Source organism: Sphaeramia orbicularis, chromosome 19 (genome assembly GCF_902148855.1).
Source record: "Sphaeramia orbicularis chromosome 19, fSphaOr1.1, whole genome shotgun sequence".
Lineage (NCBI taxonomy): Eukaryota > Metazoa > Chordata > Actinopteri > Kurtiformes > Apogonidae > Sphaeramia > Sphaeramia orbicularis.
In genome coordinates, this window is record NC_043975.1 from 16,311,238 (window position 1) to 16,325,168 (window position 13,931).

Here is a 13,931-nt window from a genome sequence, read left to right on the forward strand (position 1 = left end):
AGAGAAAACAAAGACATTAGTACATGATGTCACATCCCATTTCGTGCCTGTGTGTAATGAAAATTAAAAAGAATAGAAAAAGAGTCTTTATTTGTCAGTATATTGTACATGTGGACATGTAACACACACCAAAACTGAACCTCTACATTTAACCCATCATTAGCTGAGCATGCAGGAACACAACACCCACTAGAGGCTAGAAGCTGCAGGCTGCCTTAGGGGGTTAAGTGCCTTGCTCAAGGGCACATCAGCCAACAAAAAAAGATCTCATACATAGCGGTTATTCCCACTTTTGAGGGTAATACAAAGTACATTAGAGAAGCACTGCGCTTCAAGGGCTTGTTTATACCTGAAACATCAATTACAGGTGTACAATGATAAAGCTGCTCCATCCAATATTATCTGCAGTTTAAAGTCCGGCAGAAACAGGATTTTGTGCTGGTTTGTAATCATTTTTGCCTTGTAGCCTGGAAAAAGATATTTGGTAAAACTAAGGTCACATAGAGGAGGGGGAAAATACCTGCTTCCAAAAATGGAGACAGGGAATTAAAGTTCTTCCAAGTCATTTATCTTTAACATCCTTCTGTGGTTTGCAGCAAAATTAGCAACTTTTCCACTTTTGCAAAAAAAAAAGTGTTTATGTTCACTTCAGGTTTTTGCCGTATTTGAAAAAGAAGCTTAACGGAAGATGAAAATACCTAGGAACATTTAGCTCACATGGGTGCTCAGATACTTCCTCAACGTCTTTCCAGATAATCCCATAGAGCATAAAAAGCATGGCTGAGACTGGACCGATGAGGAGACGGAAAAATGAAAAGAGTTCTCTACCTCATCTACCGTGTTTATTATAGGCCTGGTTCAGACAGTGACCAAGAACACCTAATTCATTTTATTTTCTATCCATTTCAACAGTTTGTATTAAATTTGCTTGACAGTTAAAACTTCAACACGCTTAATCTTTACTATAGCATGACCACAATCTAGATCACAGGTGTCAAACATGAGGCCCGGGGGCCAAAGGGTCCAGTCTGGCCCTTGGGATGAATTTATGAAATACAAAAATTACACTAAAATATGAACAATCCTTTTGGTTCAGGTTCCACATTCAGACAAATTCAATCTCCAGTGGGTCAGACCAGTAAAATACTATCATAATAACATAGAAATAATGACAACTCCAAATGTTTCTTTTAGTAAATGTAAATATTTTCATGTCATTTACACTAAAACAAAGCATGATTTTGCAAAAAAAAATGTGAATAACCTGAAATGTCTTAAGAGAAGTAAGTAGAATTTTAACAATATTCTGCCTGTAATTAAATGTTTTGTGTGTTTGTAGATCCACTGTGATCTGTAAGTTCTAATGTACATGTGGAAATGATAAACTGAGGCAGAATATTGTTAAAATTACATTTGTTTTTTTAGTTTTGTTCATGTGATTCACATCTTTTGAAAGGATAGTTTGCAGATGTAAACCTTTTCATAATGTAAATTTACTTTTTTGCTCCAAAACATAGAGAAAAGTTTGGAGTTGACATTATTTCTATATTATTATGTTATTATTTTACTGGTTCGGCCCACTTCAGATTAAATTTAGTTGAATGCGGCCCCTGAACTAAAATGAGTTTGACACCCCTGCCATAGAGTATAATAAACATAAAAAAAAAAATAATAATAATAATAATAAAAAGGGTTATATATTAGGCCTGTAACGGTACATGTACCGAACCGAACTGTTTCGGTACACACCTGTTCGGTTTGGTACACAGCTGTACCCAAACGGCACAGTATGATGAGAGAAAGAAAAAGGAATGAAAGACGTCATTTGCTGCGGAACTTTAATTCCGCGCAAGTTTCACACGGACATAATGAAGGAGCACACATTGACCCGAAATATGAAATAGCAGCTAACATAAGGTTAAAAAAACCAACAAATATGATGTGAACCTGGAAGGAAGAGACTGAAGACCCTCCACCATCAGTCCAGTCCAGTTTGGATCAGTTCAGGTTCAGGTGAAAGACAACAACGAGGAAAGAGACGGTGATAAGACAGACGTTGTTTGGCCCCTAGGAACTACGGTAGTTCTAAAACACTGACACTAGCTCTGTCTGTCTGTCTGTCTGTCTGTCTGTCTGTCTGTCTGTCTGTCTATCACGCACGCTGTGTAATAGAGGGATGAATAGAACGTTGAAAGTATGTAAAGTTTCACTTTCATTTCACGACAGCATTCATTATGTTAGTTATGGACCGCACCCCCAGGTATATAACTGCGCGCCCCCCCTACCCCCCGGCTCCGACAAAAAAAAAAAAAAAAAAAATCCCTGCGCACACACACACACACACACACACAAATACACACAGTGTCCTAAACAGTTTGTTCTCTGTCCTAAAATAAATAATTTGGTTCATTGTGTTGTTAATGTTTCCCTTCAGTTTGTTTAAACAGAATACCAGTTTGTCCTCTTGTTAATGTTGCACTTCATGTGGAATTTTTTTGTTATTTTTCTGCAGAATGTGAACTGACAGAACTGTGATTAGATTTTTCTTGTTTGTTTGAAACTACCTTTCAGGGATAAGTGCAATACTAATGTAAAAATACATTTAGTAAGATTAATAATTTATTTTCTATTTGATTTCTAGCAGCAGAATTATATTATTCCTGTTTTTCTATATTCTATTGTGTCCAAAAATTGGGGGAAAAATGTAAAAAAATTCATAAATGCATTAATAAACATTTTGAGGAGTTTTCTTTCTTCCTGTACCGAACCGAAAAAAAAAACCGAACCGTGGCTTTTAAAATTGAAAACGTACCAAACCGAAAATTTTGTGTATCGTTACAGGCCTATTATATATATATATATATATATATATATATATATATATATATATATAAAACAACATGCATGCACACACCCTATCTTCAATAGCAAGTATAAAGATGCTGGTGCCAGTATTTAACAAGTGTAGAATCTGCATAAAAGTCAGAATTAACAATTGTAAAAATCACAACATTTCTAGAATGACTTAAATGCAGTATAAAATTCAAAACTGCTTTCTGTAACATCTCATAATAAGAGCGAACATTATTAAAACAGAACATACCACTAGCACTACAGCAACGATAAAAACCATAATAATACGGAATGCATTGTTAAAAGCAACTCTGACTGAGTGAGCAGTACAACGTTTAAAATTAACCCATAAGTAACAGAGATAAATATTCGAGCAAAAAGATATGAACAATTTATTCTTAACAGTAGTGGAACAAAAATAAAACCTGCGAGAGATAAAATTACTCCTGCCGTAAAGACTCCTAACCTTAGTTTGAATGTCATTATCATCACTAAGATTACACTGGTCAACAACAAATTTATTGTTTAAGTTTTTTGAGCTGATTTAGGATAATTTTGGTGTGCTGAATCCAAAAATCACATTAATTTTGCTCAATCAGGTCAACTTTCTGAACTATGCTACATATTGGCTTTTTAACATTTTTGCTTACATTTATGGGCATTTTCACATCATATGATACAAAATTCTTTCATATTTCTTGCAATAAACAAGTTCTGAAGATTTTACTTTTGCCAATTTATGATTAATGGTTTTTTTAATATTACAGGTGAATGAAATGGCTTCGATTAGAAGATCTTGCAAAAATAAGCCTGACATATTCTGCTACATCTGCAGTGAATACACCATTGTACCTAACAGGAATCAAGTCACAAGTTTCATAAAGTGTGCTTACCAATCTTATTTTGGTATTAATTATTATATTTTGTGAGAAGATCAAATTTTTCAAAATCAAATTAGCAAAAAAACCTGACCTGATTGAGAAAAACAGATGTCATTTTTGGATTTAGCGGTGCAAAATGGTCCTAATTCAGTTGAAAAAACCTGGACAACTTGCAAAAAAACAATTTTTGTAACCCAGTGTTATCAGATAGAATATGTCCAAGGTACTTGTAGGTTTTCGACATATTCTAATGGAAGGTTATTCATCTCAAGTTTAGTTTTTACATTGTACCTGTTTGTGTCAAACAGCATAATCTTTGACTTATCAGAGTTAAATAAAATATCATGAGACTGACCATACTGGGAGCAAGTGTTGAGCAACTGCTGGACGCCCTATGCATGAAAGGGTTAAAACCAGTGCATGAAAGGGTTAAAACCAGTACAAGTGTCAAAGCAGGAACAGCATTAAGTGTGTAATTGATATGTGAAGTGATTATGACTGTAGTTTCTCTATGGGTGTGTTATTATCTGCAGTCCAACAGGCATTCATTTCTTTCCCTGCCAGTGCCAACAGCAGGAAGGAAGTGGCAGTAAGATGTGCCTCATGCAAAGTGACTATGGGGGCGATGCTGTTTGCTTTGCATGTTTTATAGCTGTTGGATATGGGAACAGGCAGCAGCCGGTGTGAAGACGCTCGCTTCTCTTCCTCCGGGTAATTACTGCGCAGGAAATTGGACGTAAAATGTTTGAATAATCACGTATCTGAAGTGAGTGGTGGATGGGGCCTACAGTAGTGAAGCAAATTAAAACAAGTGAATCCAATTACTGTTTATGGAAAGCAGCTGCCTGAGCTGCATATGTTGGTGAGTGAAACTATGAGACTAATGTTGAGGTTTTGGAGCTTTGGATGTCTGTAACACAATGGCTGTTTCAGTCTTTCATTCGCACACAAACAGACGCGGACAGGCCGAACGACCGATGCCACGTGTTTTATTTTATTTAGTAGCAAAATTATTCATCTGAAGAAAGGGAGCGTACAGTCAATTGTCTTTCTTTTTATGTCTTTGTTAACTTCCAATCTGTGAGGGTTTTCTGATGTCATAACAACACGATAAGTCGCCTCTACGGATTTACAGAAAAACAAGGTTAGTGTTTGCTTTCAGTCGTGTACAAACCCCCTTATCCGTGTGTTTATTTACGTACACTGAATCAATTCATCTGTGATACAGCCAACAGTCATGTACTGGATAAGCTTTCATTTCAAAACATTTGGATTTAATTATCATGGGGATATGATATCCAAACAATCTGGTTTCTTCCATTAATAACATGATTGCGGCATGGCAGTGCAAGCTAAGGCTGCGGCGTTTTCATATATTTTTGTGGATTTGGAAATTGTTTACTTACTATTATGGGCATGGGGTAAAACCCAATTTAGAGTAATGACACAGTTTGTGTTTGAAAAGATCTGCGAGGAAGTGTCCCAGTTCCATGGCTGTATGCAGTATTCGAACTGAAAAACAAACATTACCCGTGTGACTTTTTCGGAACTAAAGTACGGCCCCGGTCGTCTTGGCCATGTGCAGGTCAAACGGAGTCGACGTGAGGAAAAAGGAAACTGTGACTGACAGCTGAAGTGCTTGTACGTTGAGGAAGCCAAAGGCCACAGAAGTGTGTTGCTTCACAGATAAAGCACTACAGAGCGTTATGTTCTAATTTAAGCTTCAGCTATGTTGTATAGTTTGAGGTACAGCAACGCTTGGAAGTGTTTTTCTCCTCAGACAGATTAAAGTGTTGGATAACAGGACTGTGGTGTTGAGAGTAAAGTACATTTCGGCACCTGATTTTGATTTATTTTTGGAATTTAATGAAAAGGTGTATTCATTTCAGCCCCATTTTAGCCATATTTATAATACAAACAGTAGATACAGTGACTAGTGCAGTGTTCTCAGTTCTAGTAATTTCACTGCAAAAAATCAAAATCTTACCAAGTGTATTTTCACTTCTTCCATTGGCAGATTTTTTTTTTGGTTAATTCAATTTTTTTTTTTACTTAAATCCATGCGTTTACATGACAACTTTTATTCTTGGTTTAATCTGATTAAAGGTTAGATCCTATTCAAGATGCCCATGTAAACACCTTATTCCAGCTGAAAAAGAAAAATTCGGATTCAATTTAAACCCGATTAAAGTCACTGGTTTAATCCACTTTTAATTCCAATCTAAATTATTCTTCGGATATGTAAATAATTTATTCAGGTTGGACTTTATTCCTTCCATTCTGCACATGCTCATTGTCTTGTCCTGTCGCGATGACGCACACATTCTGCACTGACGGAAGAATATGCAATGCTGTTAAAAGTCCAGTCCCTGATGGAGGACTACGTTACCCAGGATGCATCTGTTTGACTTGTAGTTCTGTTCACTCGTGATTGCATAAGCTACTTTTTATTTGGTCCGGCAGGGCAGCAGCATCCACGGAGCAGAAATTGACATCCTGTCATAATTCTTTAATCCTGAGTGTATAGGTACCGTGTGCGTCCTTAAGAAATGCAGTCTAGTCAACCCAAACTGTTCCAGTGGGCTATTCTGATGGGATCTACCAGCCTGGAAAACCCTGAAGGAATAGTTCACCACTTGTTTTTTTTTAATTTATTTGTCATGCACTTATGAGTTTGTTCTCACAGCCCTTCCGTTAGCTTAGCTTAGCCTAGTTTAGCATAATGGCTTCATTCCTATGGTCAGACGTAGCCAGGCTTTTATAGGTGATCCGTAGTATTTTATGAGTGATTTTGTGAAATTCAGTTCTCCCTAATCATTACTTTAGTCCGCTGGGGTCAATATGATCACAAATTGAGGCTCAAATCATGGCGATGTGACTTACTGCACTAATAAAATCTTGGGAAATAAAAACTAATGCAAAGCTAAAACGATAAAGCAAAGCTAATTTGGCGCATGCATCGCTTCCAACAAAAAGATTTTCCAACTTCCATCAACACAACAGTCCCAAGATTGTATGAGTGCAGTAAGTCGCAGATCTAAAGAAATAATTAGGGAGAATCGAATTTCACAAAATCACTTATAAAAGACAACAAATCACTTTTAAAAAACTGGCTACGTGTGACCATGGGAATGCAGTGACTATGCTAAGCTAAGCTAACAAAAGAGCTGCCAGAACAAGGCAACTTGAGCACTGCAGCGCAAACCCTTTAGCTCACTTATCTACCTCATTAATACCTCATGTAAACCTTTATTCGGGTTTAACATTTCCATGTAAACAGAAGAGAAAATACTTTAGTTCCGACTTAATTTCTTCTGGAAAAATAAATCAGATTTAAAAAACATCATGTAATTGTACCCATTGAGGCAAAAAAAAAAATCTGCCAATGGAACAAGTGAAAATTATCTTGGAAAGATTTCTTGAAATTAGATTTTCAAGATCTGTTGTCTAAAAATAAGTTCTAATAAAAAAGCAATAAAAAGAGAACTGAAAAAAATAAAATGAATAAATAAATAAAAGAAATGATCAAATATGATCCTTCAACATGATATCATGAATTGCGTACAGATAATATGACACTTTTAATTGGCATGTTGTCTGTTCGCATTATAAGCTTTTCGCATGTATGTTCAATGTAAAATACCACGCGATTAGCGGTTAAGGTTAGGGTTAGCGGTTACGGATATGTAAACTGGAGATACCAAGATCATTTTCACTTGTTCCATTTTGCTTAATTCAAGCAAAAATATCTTTTTTTTTTTTTTTTTTTTTTAACTTTTTTTCATAGGGGTATTTTTTCCAGTGTATTTTGTGACAGTACAATATATACAGAATAATAGTGTGAGTAAACGATAGACAAGAGCAAAGCTGTTGCATGAAAATGCTAATGAAACCTGTTGTGAATAAAATATTAACAATGAAGAATAATGTTCATGTTTGACTTACTAGGCTTACTTGACTATTATGTGGGCTAGGGGTTTGTGATTTATACTGTTTGTTTAAAGTTTATTTATTTTACAAATATCAGCGCTTATTCAAACATTACTTTTAACGTTCCACTATTTTAGTTAACCATGAAAACAGGCTTGTATTTGTCACCATTATACTTAAACAGATGGTTTATATATTGTTGCTGTGTGTCCCAACAGTTGTGGTCTTTTTGCAGGACTCCAAATGGCTTTCTTTGAGGGGGGGGTTGTCTTTTTGATCTGTCATTCACAAATTCCTCTGAGCTGAATTGGCAGCATCATTGTTTCTCATGTTTCTCTTTTCAAATCCATAGAAGATGTGGGAGACGCTTGATAGGTCACCCATTAGAAGGTTTTACACTGAAGATATATTAGATGAACGGAGAAAAGCGGTGTTAGGTTCTGCTTTCCTCTAATGCTGTAACCTACCGTAGATAAAATCATTCGGCAGTTGCAGTTTTGAGTTTCACAAGGAGGTAGATCATTAAAATGGTAGGCGACAAATCTTTTAAAAAGACTGGGGTGATTGTTTACTGGTGGCGTCATGCTAACATTTCAGAGACGCTGCTTCTCTAAACTCCATTATCTGTACATATTAGATGACCTGACATTAAGAGACAGTTCCATTTTACCATCATTCCTCTAATTTGACTGTTTTTGTGTGTTTGACATACAAAGGTATCATTTTTTCTTTTGCCATAGTTAGGGTTGCCAATCGTCCCTTGAAAAACAGAATCATCCCATAATTAGAAACAAAAGTATGCGTCCTGTTTTATAAAAATTTTATACAAATGGAAGAAATAAGCTATTTCCACATTATGTAGCATTGAGCTTTTGAGTTCAATATTATTATTATTATTATTATTATTATTATTATTATTATTATTATTATTATTATTATCCCTCTGGTATTCGGGTGTGCCTTTAGGCACACTTTGCACTTCATTTTAAAAAACTTCATATTATTTTTCACAATTTAAATAAGGTTAGAATTCAAAAGTTGTTCGTTTTTGCATAATCTTTAAAATTCTGGCCACCAACTAAAATTTGCACATTGTAAACAAAAGAAAATTACAAGACTAGCATCTGTCTGCCAAGTGTGCCTAAAACGCACTATTTCCTCCATTTGATATGTATGATTAGACCTGACCTTGATTTACAAAAATAAAATCAAATTACAGCAGAAAAATAAATCAATATATAATATTTAATAGTTTGATTTATAGGTGTGCCTTTTTCGCACACTTGGTGACAGATGCTACTATTTTTGAACATTTGACCTAGCACCAAAAATAATAATGCAAATGAACCAATGCTGGAGTTAATCATTGACATATGCCAGGCTGCAAAAATCAAATATGTGATCCACTTTTTATGTAGTATATTAAAAAAAAAAAAATTTTTTTTGTGTTTTTTTGCATCAAAAAAATGGTTTGTTTACAATACAAACATGGCTTTTAAAGGGTTAAAAAATGTGACAGTTATTGAGTATTTGGTATTTTTATTTACGGCTCAAGTTAATGAAATAGAAAAAAGTTTAGAACAATTAAAAACAAACTGTATGAAATTTTTTTTGACATTATTCCACAAGTGTGCCAAAATGGCACATTTGGTGTTTAGTAAGGGCCTTGCTGGACGGGATACCGGAGGGTTATTATTATTATTATTATTATTATTATTATTATTATTATTATTATTATTATTGTTATTGTTATTATTATTATTTTATTTAACTGTACAGTCAAGGACTTTGGGGCACAAAGTGTTATGTTTACAAGTTTCCACAAACTGTCTGTTTGCACTTGTCTTATTGCGCTAAATGTGCACTATTACAAGAATGCTCTGCTGTATTAAATTAAGCAGGACTGACTTCTTTTAAAGAAAGATATTCATTTTATTCTACTCTAAGTTAAGCCAGACAGAGTTCTGCTAAAAATGTATTTTTATTTGACGAACTTTAACAGGATAGGTCTGAGAAATATATTTGTTTTATTTTGTTACTTTTGTAATTTTGCACAAAAAAAATACATTGTTAAATAATACATTGTTTTCCATGTATTTGTATCACTTAAAAATATGCATCTAATTAAATTCAGGTTTCAGTGAAAAGGTTTAAAAATTGTTTCACACACACATAAAAGGCAAATTAAATTCACCACCCTGGGGGGGTCAAGGCAATTGCCGACTTTGCCGACGAGGTGTCCCTTATTTATTTATTTTTTTTTTCAGGGAGTTGGCAACCCTAGCCATAGTATTTCGTCAGCAGTTTAATGCCCCAACTCTGTGCCAAAAAGCCCTATAGTGTCCTGTTATCGGACTCTGATAAAACTCTTTGGTTTTCCTCACAACACACTCATGTCCACTTAACACTCACACGTGTTGATGTTTCCTCTCTTTTTCCTCCAAGTTGAGTGCATTGTGATGGCATTGAGTACATGGAAGTGGACTGTATGTTATAGTGGATATAAGCATAACCTGGCTGCTACTTCAGTGTAATCAGGGGCATGCAAACAATGTGGTACTGATATGTTGGAAGGACTGAAGGGTTTGCTTATGTCTGAAGTCTGAGGACTGTTAAAATGATGACTGGAACATGATATATGAGTCCTTTCATATGTAATTGTATAGAATCTGGTGAATTTGGTGATATTCCAATGTGAGATGGCACTGGATGAAAAAAAAAATTGCTTCTTATCCAGTATTCTTATACTCATGGTCATGAAAACCTAAAAAAAAAAAAAAGTTTGATGAAAATAAATGTTTTTACTTCCATAAAGGAAGTTTTATTTTATGTCATTTGTCTGTTTTGCAGTCACCAAAATAGTGTCTGTAATTTCTGATTTTTTTTTTTTTGTTTGACTTTCCGATAGCATGACTATATGATTACATTTTTGGCTATTCTAGGTTAAATGTCGGAGTTAGCAAAAATTCCCTAATTCACATTTTTCATAAGGACTTTTTCAGAAAGATGCAAAAAAAAAAAAAAAAAACCCTTATCTGATTTGCTTAAAATACATATACCACATGCATGTTTTGTGTCAATATCTAGAGTGACAAAAAAATTCGAAAGGTCAAATGTCACAATAAAAAGATTTCTTTCACATTTTAATGTAGGTATATTTGGACCACTGACTTCCAGAATTTCCAGAATTTGTACTTTTCTCAAGACATTTCACGTTGTTCATATTTCTTCAGATTATTCACATTTTTTGTTAAAGGATAGTTTGTTAATGTAAACATTTTCATGTAATTTAACTTTTTTTTTTTTTTTTTTTTTTTTTTTTTACACTAAAACAAAGATAAAATCTGCAGTTGTCATTATTTATAGGTTATTATGATAATATTTTTCTGGTCTTACCCAACTGAGATCTGATTGGTTTATACACCATATTGCCAAAAGTATTGGCTCACCCATCCAAATAATCAGAATCAGGTGTTCCAATCCCTTCCATGGCCACAGGTGTATAAAATCCAACACCTAGGCATGCAGACTACTTTTACAAACATTTGTGAAAGAATGGGTCGCTCTCAGGAGCTCAGTGAATTCCAGCATGGAACTGTGATAGGATGCCACCTGTGCAACAAATCCAGTTGTTAAATTTCCTCGCTCCTAAATATTCCACAGTTAACTGTCAGCTGTATTATAAGAAAGTGGAAGTGTTTGGGAACGACAGCAACTCAGCCACGAAGCGGTAGGCCACGTAAACTGACGGAGCGTCGTCAGCGGATGCTGAGGCGCAGAGTGCGAAGAGGTCACCAACTTTCTGCAGAGTCAATGGCTACAGACCTCCAAACTTCATGTGGCCTTCAGATTAGCTCCAGAACAGTGCGCAGAGAGCTTCATGGAATGGGTTTCCGTGGCCGAGCAGCTGCATCCAAGCCATACATCACCAAGTGCAATGCAAAGCGCCGGATGCAGTGGTGTAAAGCACGCTGCCACTGGACTCCAGAGCAGTGGTGGCGCCTTCTCTGGAGTGACCAATCGTGCTTCTCCATCTGGCAATCTGATGGACGGGTCTGGGTTTGGCGGTCGCCAGGAGAACGATACTTGTCGGACCGCATTGTGCCAAGTGTAAAGTTTGGTGGAGGGGGGATTATGGTGTGGGGTTGTTTTTCAGGAGCTGGGCTTGGCCCCTTAGTTCCAGTGAAAGGAACTGGGAATGTTTCAGTATACCAAGACATTTTGGACAATTCCATGCTCCCAGCTTTGTGGGAACAGTTTGGAGCTGGCCCCTTCCTCTTCCAACATGACTGTGCACCAGTGCACAAAGCAAGGTCCATAAAGACATGGATGACAGAGTCTGGTGTGGATGAACTGGACTGGCCTGCACAGAGTCCTGACCTCAACCCCACAGAACACCTTTGGGATGAATTAGAGCGGAGACTGAGAGCCAGGCCTTCTGTCCAACATCAGTGTGTGACCTCACAAATGCACTTCCGGAAGAATGGTCAAAAATTCCCATGAACACACTCCTAAACCTTGTGGACAGCCTTCCCAGAAGAGTTGAAGCTGTTAAAGCTGCAAAGGGTGGACCCACGTCATATTGAACCCCATAGACTAGGAATGGGATGGCACTGAAATTCATATGCGAGTCAAGACAGGTGAGTGAATACTTTTGGCAATATAGTGTATATGTATGCATGGAACCAGAAATAAAACAATTTTTACACTATATCTTCAGTGTAATTTTTGCATTTCACAAATTCATTCTAGGACCCAGATTGGATCCTTTGGCGGGCCGGATTTGGCCCCCGGGCCACATGTTTGACACCTGTAACTTAGTGAAACCACACACCCTGTAAAGCTGTTCTGTAATAAAGTGCATTGTAATGGTAGTGCCTGTAGTTGGAGTATTTGAAGTGAAACATGAAAATGGCAATAATTACAGAATGAACAATGTTGCTATTTAATTTTCATACAGTAATTAACTAAAGGTTACTAAGGTTGTGAATGGTCATGGAAATTATGGGAACCCTGTGTGCTGAACATTGATGTATAGGCCAGATTTTAAGAAGCAGCTGAGACAGTCACTGAAGCAAAAAATATCAACCACATGGTGGAGCTACATGTAGTCAGGGGAGTCAGGAGATCACACAAGATCCATCATCTGGTAACCGTGAATATCTGTGTAAAACAGCATGCCGGCACACTTCTACAGTTTTCACTAGTAATGCACATGAAGTTGAAGTAGACATGACTGGGCCTTGTATTTCACCTGCTCGTGTCAGTTTGTTCGTCTGAATGCCACACAGACTGACTGCATGTTACTGGTGTGCTTATGAATTAGCGCTTGGACACATCTTAACCACATGTGTCCAATTAGAGTTCCAGTAAACTGCTTTGGCAAACACATCCTGTGCACTGTAATTTGGGTTGCTGAATTGCAGCCTATGGGTTTGCCTATGATGTCTAATTACATTGTAAGACACGAGTAATTGCAATAATAAGTAATATGTTTAGATTATGCAGAAGTTGGTCCAGATGTAGACCATCTGTTTTGATCCTGCACTTGTGCTTTTGTTACTTTACATGGTATTGTGAGGGCTGCTGTCAACTTTGTTCATATCTTTTATGTAAATGTGAGGCTGTAAGAGTATAAGCGCGCGCTAATAGCCACATCTCACGTCTACCTTCCATATGTATTGTAAATTCAAAGTGAAATAAATTGCATTGTCACATGTAAAGCAGGGAGTGCTTTTGGCGTGTGGGCAGGATGGAGTCACACAGTAGCGGTATTGTACGATGTATGAAGCGTGAGGCTGTTAAAAAGAGATCTGTTACTGAGTCAGCACGCTATCGGTCAGTTTGTACTTTACATGTGATGTGTGGACCAGCACATGGAGAAGAAGCGTATAGATCAGAGGATGCCACCTGCCCAGTCATGTAAAAGAATTAGGCTGTAAAAGAATGTTTCCCATGATCAACAGCAGGCCTACCAAAGCAAGGAAACAAGAAGACTGTGGTCAGACAGACCTTTAGGGATATAGTTCTACGAAAGTGAGACGCAGATAATCTGAACAGACCTGCTTCTGATCCGAGCTGAGCCTCTGCCAGCATCCAGGTACTGTATGTCTTCAGTTATAAAGAATTTTAACCAAACATGCTTACTTAAATTTTTAATTCAGGGGTGTCAAACATGTGGCCCGGGGGCCAAACCTGGCCCGCCAAAGGGTTCAATCCAACCACTGGGATGAATTTGTGAAATACAAAAATTACACTGAAAATATT

At 36.6% G+C, this 13,931-nt stretch overlaps 1 protein-coding gene across 2 annotated transcripts in view; it reads left to right on the forward strand.

Annotated features, from left to right (window-relative positions):
• Nucleotides 1–13,931, forward strand: part of LOC115410092 (myocardin-like) — a 466,879-nt gene that overhangs the window by 21,951 nt on the left and 430,997 nt on the right. The window contains exon 1 of one of the 2 annotated variants that reach the window (XM_030121534.1): nucleotides 4,503–4,596. The exons of the other annotated variant lie outside the window; for it this stretch is intronic. The gene's annotated coding sequence lies outside the window, so the exon portion shown is untranslated. Of the gene's footprint in view, nucleotides 1–4,502; nucleotides 4,597–13,931 lie in introns of those variants that run through there. 2 annotated transcript variants of the gene reach the window in all.